Consider the following 10177-nt stretch of genomic DNA (forward strand, 5'->3'; position numbering starts at 1 on the left):
ATTACAAGCTTCTCTCTCTCTTCCCCTCTCTCTTGTTCAAATTAAACTCATTGAAAACAACTCGTTTAGGTTTTTCTTTCAAACATAACTTTTAGAAAAGATAAAATTCACTATCCAAACGTAGTTTTCATTTAAAATCCAATCCAGTCGAAGAACATTTCATTTTAAAACTTAGTAAAGAAATGAAAGAAATAACAACATATACCAACATTTTTACGAGTTAAGAGAAACTTGCTGGTATATATATAACGCAAAGAAAAAAAGTAAGTAAGTTATATTAGAATCATGGATACCTTGCTATTCAAGAGAATAAAATGCAAGGACTTGCAATAAAATGCTTACTATTTACGAGCGATTTGATTTAACAATTTTATGAAACGATAATAATTAGATAAGGCTTCTAAAATTTCTTTATCGATGTAAGCCTAAACCTAAGTCATAGTGATAAAAAAAAAATATAGAAATTTGTGGCTTTTCAAAAATTCTTTTGGATTCTTCATGATCAGTGTATTAAATCTTTGGTATTGCGCTAAGTAGATACGGACCAAATCCCAAGTTCCCCCTTTTTTCATACTGACACTTTGAGAATGCCGTTAAAAGGTTTAGGAGAGACGTGCAAACATAAGACAGTGCTCGATTAACGATGTTAAAGGTACAAGCAGGAATGCTACAGAGGGTTTTTAAAGTTTTTATAAATGAAAGGCCAAAATCAACGTACTTTTAACTTTTTTCTTTTAAAGAAAGGAAATAGAAACGGAAAAGAAATTGTAGTAGAAACGAAAATAATAATATTGAAGATAATCCCTGCGAAAAATTATGTGCAAATAAACTAAATATTTAAATTATATTCTCTGCTCTGCAGCCTTAAAATAAAAAAAGAAACTAAAAAGAAAATTATAAAATTGCCAAATGTCATGCGAACGTACCCGGTCGTGTCTGCTTAACAACTTCACTTTAATTGCTTCAACTTGAGTTTATTGAATTGTTTTTGGTATATGCATAAAGAACAAGAACGAAAACTGTTTTCTTCGTCTTGGGGCACAAATCTTAAAGTCGATACATGAATATTGTGTTTTTGAATGGATTTACGCCGATTTTCAAACTTACTCTATGGTGATCAACTAAAGATTTATTGAAGCTAAGTTTTCAGTTTCTCCTTCTTGATTTTTGCGACTGTAAATACAGTAGAATTGCGCTATGGATAAGGAAGATGATCCTCCTAAAGAAGGTGAAGATTATATTTATATTTTTCTTTGTGTTACAAATCGAAGAGCACTTTTGGTCTAAGCCCCTTTTTTGGGAGGTGGTGTTTTTTTCTTTATTTATTTTGTGTTTTATATCACTGTTTTGTTTTAAATAAGTAAACAAACAAATAGAAAAAATTTCTTTATACATAGAAATAATGGCATGACTTTGTTTGCTATATTATACTCGAAATATAATAAAATTAAATCAATTTGAATTGTTTTGCTATTCTTACACGCACACCACCCCGGCTCTAACGGCAACAAGAAGCAACAATTAATTTACCATTTCCGTTCTCTATTAAAGGGCCTTTACTGCAAGGGAAAACCACATATATATATATGTATATATATATATACGATTGCGCTTAAATTAACGTTTAAGCAGCAACTTTAAGTAGCGGTTTTAAAGACAACTGCAAATTAAAAGAAATATTAATAATTATACCATTTCAAACTGTTGTCCTCTTTCTTAATCACCAGATTCGCTTTTGTTTAATGGGCGGCAAAAAGTTTTGTTAATATAAAGCAGTTTAAGACTGTCTCCAAATTTTCTTCCTTTTTCTAATATATTGTTACGGAAATCCTAAATCCAGTTCATTCGGATAATTAATTTTCCCAAATAATAAATTCTCTAGAGAAAGGAAAACCAAATATACGTTCGTTGCTTCTCATGCAGCTGCCAGCCGAGGAAAACGATTACCGAAAAAGCAGGTTAATGGGTTAAAAATGAAGCCATGAAATTAGGCAATAGGAATATGCTCGTAAAAATAAATAGAATATATACGGAAGGCAGAGGTGGTCGGAGAAGAGCATTTGAGTCGAGAGCACGGCCAAAATAAATTGTGAATAATCCTACTGTTAAGGAATATAATTGTAAATAAAAGAATTTTAAAGTGTACATCTCATGAAAAGAATATTCACGATCTAGTGGTACGAGTCCTATCTTTAGAAAAGCGAAATTCGTAACAATATCTTAGCTTCAAATTGATCTTTTTTTGCCCTTTCCCATAAGGGCTATTTAACAGTGGAGAGAAGTAAGAGCAACCAAGAAGCACAACAATTGCTTTCGTAAAGGAAGAAAATTGTGTTTTGAAGCTTGATTCATTTATATTTTCAACAAATATTTGATATTGCATGACTTGTTTGCCTGTAACGCGCTATCCAGGAACTCATAGTAGTAATAAAATACTGACAAAATAATAAACGACAGGATGACATTGCTTTTCGTGACCGTATTGGCTTTTATTTCGCTTTTTCTTTTTTTTCTTTTTAATAATAAACAAAGCAAGCACTAAAACAATCACAGTCAAGGATATTTGCTATAAACAACTTTCAAATTTTTTTTATTCCGTGCTTAGAAAGGGTTCTAATTAAATGATGGTTAATATGTTCTGTAAATATAATATATATTTTATATGCCTTATATATATTTATATGCCTTACAATATATGCAGAGATGGATAGAAAAATAGGTGGTTTTCCGTTGATGGGCATATGCCTTCTATTTGTGGTTCCGTTTATAATTTATTTGTAACGTAGGAAGATTTCCGTATTTAAAAATGGTTTTCGGGTTATGTTAAGTCGAAACAAACCATAAAACAAGTCCAGTTCAAAAATGTCGTATGGTTCCAGGTGGTCAGTAAAATCGTGTATGTACACGAATTAATCAATTCAGGCAGTCAATAGCGGGTATACTACTATGATGCACAGCTCCGGTTTTTGTAAGCACGGATGAATTTAATTATTACAGGCCTCTGTTAATTTATAATTATGCGATAATTTTTGAATATTTTCCCCCAATTCGTTTCTATCGCTACCGTCTCAATAGGATTGAGGCCGGGGGAGTGACTTGGCCATTCAGTGACATCCAAGCTACGGTCTATGCTTTCATCAAATTGGATGAATGTTTCCCACGATTATCTGAAATATCCATAAAAGTGGCTTATTGTCTTTGACGTACGGTAAAATTACAGTTTTCAATAATTTTTTATATACATATCTATCCATAATTCTGAGACGTATCAGACAGACCACCTTTCAAGATTAGCTGCCCCATATCATAGGATTTATTCCGCCAACCTTCACTTTCCAGGCTATGCTTCTTGGTAAATTGGCATCTTATAGTCGTCGACAAACGATTCGTGATGATACAGCATTCCCAATTTCTTTGGAAATTGCTCTAGACCATTTGAAGGAATATCGCTTTGCTAAAATTATCATGCAATTATTGAAAGCAGGAGAAAATGCTTTTTAAATGCTCCATATCTCTCAATACTTTTTTTGGGGACTTATGTGATCGACATAGCAATGCGATCACAAATTTGTAGGCATTTGCCAGATTTGTAATCGTCTTTTTACTTTTCACTACACTGATATGCTTGACCAATCAAATTCATTCCTATTGCATTTCTTTCACTAGAAACATCATTTACATTTACATTCCATTTTGACAGCAAAATTTTACTTTTTCTAACCTTAAAGAGGACGTATCCATTTCACTGCTCGACCTAAAAAGCTATTAAAGCGCCGTAAACCCATTCAACTTTTTTCTACAAAAACTAGCTCATGAGGAATTTCTGCACCCAATTTTGAACAGTTTTACCATACGATAAAAACTTGTGTGAAATCGTACTCACAAAGGAGAATATTGGGTTCATTTTGGTACAAATCTGCGTAAAGATTGAAAACTACAAGTGATTATTATTAAAAATTGTTTAAAGAAATAAACTTGTCTACCAAACGTTGCACAAAATAACAAGAGTGACAACGTTACCTGTTTTATAAACCAAGCTGTGATGTTTCACTTCAATTAGAGATTTTTATTTTTCGATTTTCCTTCCCCTATGTGCATCATATACGTTGTATGAATTCCAATACTCCTTCATATTTAAATTTATAATGATTTACTATTGAGCAAATGTATAACATACAACCTCCTTCAAAAAGTATGTAAATAGTTCGTCTTAATTTAGTCTTTCCGCAACAAATCTTCTATGAATTCTGAACTTACGAGTAACTGATTCGCCTTTCGCAGTAACGGTTTTCGGATGACTTGCCCCCTACAATCCTACAAAATATTTAAATCAAGCTTTAGGGTAAATTATCAGCTAGAGAATTTAATCACCGCCTATGTTAATCGTGAATTGATGAAGCTCTCGTGGTATTGAGTTTCAAAATGGTTTTGAACTGCATATTTTTCTTCTTTTTTTAAATATGACCAATCAGTCAGGGAACGGCCGTATCCCAGTGGATGCGTGCCCAATCGAGTAGAAAGTACTATGCCTTACAATATATACGACCAAATATGGGGAAACTGTACTTCGATTTGACTCTTATTTATTCGGCTTTGCGGCAGTATACAACCTTGACATAAACATTTCAACGTTCGACGTGAGACCTAGAGGCATCTTTCCTGCCACTGCTGACAGTCAGATGGATCGTTGATGGAGGAACTGCGATGTCCTATTTTTATGTCTCATGGGTCGGAATATCGCTATCTCGCAATAACTACAAATGGCGAAGCCATTCATTTTGTTTTTTGCACTAGGAAGGAAGTTTTCACTATTTTAGCGACGCATACCCGGCTCTCGCTATTTATGTCGATAGAAAATATTTGAGTCCATTTCTTTTGCTCTATGCAATAATCGAACAAAACTTTGCTTTAAGACTGTTGTATAATTGTAAAATTTGTTTCTTCCGAATTCGCAATTATCTTTTAACACATATTGTGCTTCTCTACTTTCCATCTTTTTTTTCGGACGTTGTGGTGAGATTCAATGTTTCAAGGTTCATTTACTGTTTCAGATTTCCAAACTTTCTTATTATTAAGTAAACAGGCGGTGCAAGCTTCGCCAAAGGTCGAAAACTACCCCAGTTTTTTATTTGAAGCTGGCTATCGAATATCAGAACCAACTTATTGCATTGACCCGGATGGATTATTACGTTGGAGCAAATGAACACCTCGTGCAAGTTTGCATCGTAGCTCTTTAAAGTTAATTGAAGGAATTTAAAAAGGTAATCAAAGGTATATGTCATCAGTTTACGGTCAAAATTTACCAAATTTGCCTCCGTTTCCTTTGTTCTTTGCACGCAGGATGAAAAGATTCTGTTAAATTGATTACGCACTCTGAAAGAGGATACACCCTATCACGGGAGATGACTTTTTATCATATATTTTCCGGTCAACCACTTTAACCCGCCTTACATACGCCTTGCATGGAACAAAGTTTGACCTATAAAGTTTATCTGCTTGAGAAGTAATTCAAGGCGGCATAGGGCCATAATTTACTTTAACGTGCGAACTATTAAGTGTAATGCAGTAGGAATGGTTTGGTGCCTCCAATATCTGCTTTGACAAATAAGTCGCAATACGACTCATATGTGGTCAAAGCTTTCAGTTATTTCAAAGGAAATTCGGTGAGGGAAAAATTTAAAAGCACATCCAAAAATCAGAAACTCACGTTATTATTAAGAAAGTCAAATATCGAATTGATACCGACTACGATATGTCAAATTATATTCACGTTCACTTTCTGACGGACTACCACAAATTTCTTGTTGACGCTTAATTTGGCAAAGACCAAGTCTGTCCCAGTAAGCTTCGCTTTATTTTCTACGTGCTGCTACAGCTGCTTATGGGTACACTCCTAAAACGCATTTACTGATTTCCAACCCGTTTTTTTTTACCTGAAAGAGAAGATGAGAATCATCATTTTTTGGGATTGAAAATTGGATTTGGATTTTTTAATCTATTGCATTGGAAGCGAAAAATTAGAGGGATAGTGTTTTCTACTTCTATGCAAAATGGTAAGTTCGTAATTGTGTGAATTTACAAGACAACTGGCTGAAATTTAATCGTTTACTCTTTTCAAATCATCTAACATCCATAATTGACAAAGACCCGAACGCTCTCTGACACTTTTTCGTTTAATTGATAGTAAAATATAATTTGACTTTTTCAATGCATTCATTAATGCAATAAAACAGATGTTATTATGTCTACGAGGTTATATATAGTTTGTTATCAGCGTTGAGGTAGTGACGATAGTGGTGCACGATATAAGATGCGTGTATTGTTTGAGACAAATGTTTTGTTGTTTTAAAATTTAAGGAAGATGTGTGCGTGCGTGCTTGCGGTCGTATTACTTTGTGCGTGTATTGTTGCTTCTTAACAATAACTTTTCTTTGCAAAAAAACAAAAGAGAGCTTTTGCGTCCTTTTTCAACGGCGATACGAAGGCACTTGTTTTAACGTTAGAGGATAAATGCGGCAATAAACCACACGCAAGCAGGCAACTTGCATAGATAGAAAATATATACTGGCACATAAATACTCAAGCACACACTTTTCATTTGTTATGATCATAATAAAATTTCCTCTTACCACCGCTTCTGCCGAGCCACTGCCTGTTGTTGTGTGAGATATACGCATTAATCTCTCCTTTATCTATTTTATGCAATAAATTTTCAAAAATAAAAAAAACACCTTGAATATAAAAGAAAATCCTTTTTATTTTCTTGCCGCCAAGAGTTTGTTTCTTGTTTCCTTGCTGTTTATTTTGCTTTCAAGTATGTTGCAATTTGCATAGCTTGCATTTTTATCATTGTCATCATCTTCATCACCATTACTCTACATCGTTATTATTGTTATTAGAAAAGATGTAGTCGTTTAAAATATTAGTTTGGGGAAAAAGAAATCCATTATTTTTATATGAACTTCAGGACTTTATTTAACATGCTTCGGATTGTCCGATTTGAGGCAAATATGCACCGTTTTGTTGTATGATTTGTTGCCATTTTAAAGGTAACTTCAAAAAGCCTCTCTCATAGAAGTCCTATTTGCAAAAAACTCTAGTAGTCGATTTTCACAATCCTCCCTAGATTCCAATTTTTTATCATTAAAGAAATTTTGCAATGCAAGAAAAAGATAATAATCGCTTGGTGCCAAGTCCGGACTGTATGGCAGATGCATTAAAACTTCCCAACCAAGCTCCCGAAGTTTCTGGCGAGTCACTGTAGATGTGTGTGGCCTAGCGTTGTCCTGGTGGAACACGACACCTCTCCTGTTGGTCAATTCTGGCCGTTTCTGGTCTATCGCTATCTTCAAACGGTACAGTTGTTGACAGTAGAGATCGGAATTTAGCGTTTGGCCATATGGAAGCAACTCATAATAAATAATCCCCTTCCAGTCCCACCAAATGCATAGCAAAACCTTCCTGGCCGTTAGTCCTGGTTTGACCACCGTTTGAGGTGCTTCACCGCTCTTTGACCACGATCGTTTTCGCACAGGGTTATCGTATGTGATCCATTTCTCATCTCCAGTCACCATCCGTTTAAGAAATGGGTCTATCTCATTCCGTTTGGCCAAGGCTTCGCAGATGGAAATTCGATCCATCATGTTTTTTTCTGTTAATTGGTGTGGCACCCAAACATCGAGCTTCTTTTTGAATCCAGCTTTGTGTAAATGGTTTAAAACTGTGTTATGGTCGATTTTTTGCTCCTGGGCGATGTTACGACTGCTAACATGCCGGTCAACTTCGATCATTTCTCCGATTTTATGGACATTTTCGACGACCGGCCTACCTGTGCGAGGTGCATTTTTAACATCAAAAATTCCTGAACGGAGTCTACGAACCCAAAATTGCACATAATTGGCTGTTACAATATCGGAACCATAAACACCTTTCACAATTTTAGCCGCCTGGCTTGCATTTTCGCCTTTGTCAAAGAAAAACTGTAAAATGTACCGAATTTTCTCTTTGTTCACTTCCATTTTTAACACGCTGTAACTCACAACTGAATGCACCAAACAAAAAACAGCACAAGAATTTTTTTTACTGCGAAATGTACAGTATGTAAATGTACAGTATCGGAAATTGTTTGATCGATACTTTACGAGAAATTTATCAGTGCAGCCATCTACCGAAAAAATAATGGGTTTCTTTTTCCCCAAACTAATATATATATCTGCACAAGCCAGAAAATTACATAAGCCCTAAAGAAGCGAATTTTGATTATCCACTATTTATTACGTATAAAAATATTTCATTATGTCGTCAATAGAAAAGAGGAAGAAAATCAAGCGTTAGACCTAGACGGATAGCAGTAGAAATCAGTAGAAATTATTTTTATACAATCCTATATGGATTTATCTCTTTATTATATCAGCTGCTTTGTGATAGCTTTGTAGCCTTTGTTGGTAGGTCCACGGGTATGTAGGATTAACTGATAAGCTCTGACTTTTCTCTATTCGATTTCTACTTCAAGGCTAGAAAAAACAAAAATACAAACCAGACGGAGACGCACTGGGATGAGCCAGCAGCGGGGTCGCAAATTTGAGCGGTTGAACAAACTAAGAGTCGATCTACGAAAATGGAATATCAAAATGAATATATTTTCATTTTCGTATGCACGCACACAAAAAATACTAAAAATATTTCTAAGATGTTAGGTAAAAAGGACTTTCGCGGAAAACTCGAGTGCAAGCTCACCGGTAAATAGTATACATGTATAAGACTTTTTTTCTTTTATTATTTATATGCCGACCATTCCTTCCCACACACAGGCACACCACCTACGTAACGTTTACAACCGTAATAGTTCACCAATACAGAAGCATATAATAGAACAACACCAGCAACAACAGCGACGAGAGCAACAACATTTGTTGTATGTCATTTACGAAATGCATGGAATACAAAACTGTTATAAGTAGAAGAGCAACTACAACAATAACATAATAATTGTAATCATTTCTCCTCTTGTTTTTTATTTTTCTTTTTTTAATACAATACTGTAAAACGAATAATGACGACGACGGCAAAAATTGCAGCGATTGCTGTGTTGCGCATAGTGTTGCGTATAGAGAGTGAACATCGGTAAACCCTAACGAGTATGGGTATGAGGTTGAGAACGTTGATAGCGATTATCATAAAATACTAACGTGTGATAAAAACTTCTTTTTTCTTTCAAATATTTTTTCTGCCCCCACTCCCTCCTCCTTCTTATGCGCCAGTCTGCCTCCCGCACAAACAATCATCTCGCGGTCGTTCATCTAACCTAAATTTAAATTCATTTTTTTTCTTGTTCGTATATTCATTTTCGTTTTGTTAGAGTGCACATCGGAAAGAGCTGTTTATGACAATATTTTAGTGCGCTGTACCCTGACTTTTCATTTTTAATCTTTTTTTTTTATTCAACCTGTTTTTTCTTATTTATCATTGATATATTTTCTCTTGCCGTTGTAACTGTTCGTACTGTTGTAGATATGCAGTCATGTTGTTAATCTTAGTTTTCTCTCCTTTAAACAGTTATCATAGCTTTTTCAGCCGTGTTGACTAAGTATGGGTAGTGTTATGTATACTGACAAAGGCTGGATGTTACTAGTGTTTTGTTGTTGTCGTTATTTATTTATGTAAATAAATGTAAAAATATTTTAATTGTTAAATTTGCTGCCACTTCAACTGAACAACGCACCATGCATCTATTTCCAGAATACATTTTCTTTATAGAGGGCCTTTACTTTTATTTTATTTATAGGTTATCAACAAGATTATATATTAACTTTATCAGAGAATTTAAACAAGTCCCGAAGATGACACATCAACGTGTCCGTGATGCTAAGTGGTTGTCGTAGTTAAAATATTATGTTTGGCTTGGCGGGAATTTATACCATGTCAGCAATATAAAATAACAATTTTTTCGAGTGGAGGTAAAATTTGACACCTTTGATGACTATGGGCCAGACGATTACTGCTGCTTGGTAAGAGATGAGCATGATCTTTCTACAACGACAATCTTCTCTTTCTCTATTCTTTCATTGAACATTTGTTTATCGTTTTTGTTTACTGTTTTATTTGTTGTTATTTGTATCGGTTTTTTTTCGCTCTCTCTCTCTCTCTCTCTCTCTCTCTCTCTCTCTCTCTCTCTCTC

The 10177-nt window shown here is 34.6% G+C and overlaps 1 protein-coding gene across 6 annotated transcripts in view; it reads left to right on the forward strand.

Moving 5' to 3' along the window:
• Nucleotides 1–10177, forward strand: part of LOC119642910 (AF4/FMR2 family member lilli) — a 125349-nt gene that overhangs the window by 62605 nt on the left and 52567 nt on the right. Inside the window, exon 1 of one of the 6 annotated variants that reach the window (XM_038042221.1) lies at nt 9990–10007. The exons of the other annotated variants lie outside the window; for them this stretch is intronic. The gene's annotated coding sequence lies outside the window, so the exon portion shown is untranslated. Of the gene's footprint in view, nt 1–9989; nt 10008–10177 lie in introns of those variants that run through there. 6 annotated transcript variants of the gene reach the window in all.

This window comes from Glossina fuscipes, unplaced genomic scaffold (assembly GCF_014805625.2).
Source record: "Glossina fuscipes isolate IAEA_lab_2018 unplaced genomic scaffold, Yale_Gfus_2 287, whole genome shotgun sequence".
Classification (NCBI taxonomy): Eukaryota; Metazoa; Arthropoda; class Insecta; order Diptera; family Glossinidae; genus Glossina; species Glossina fuscipes.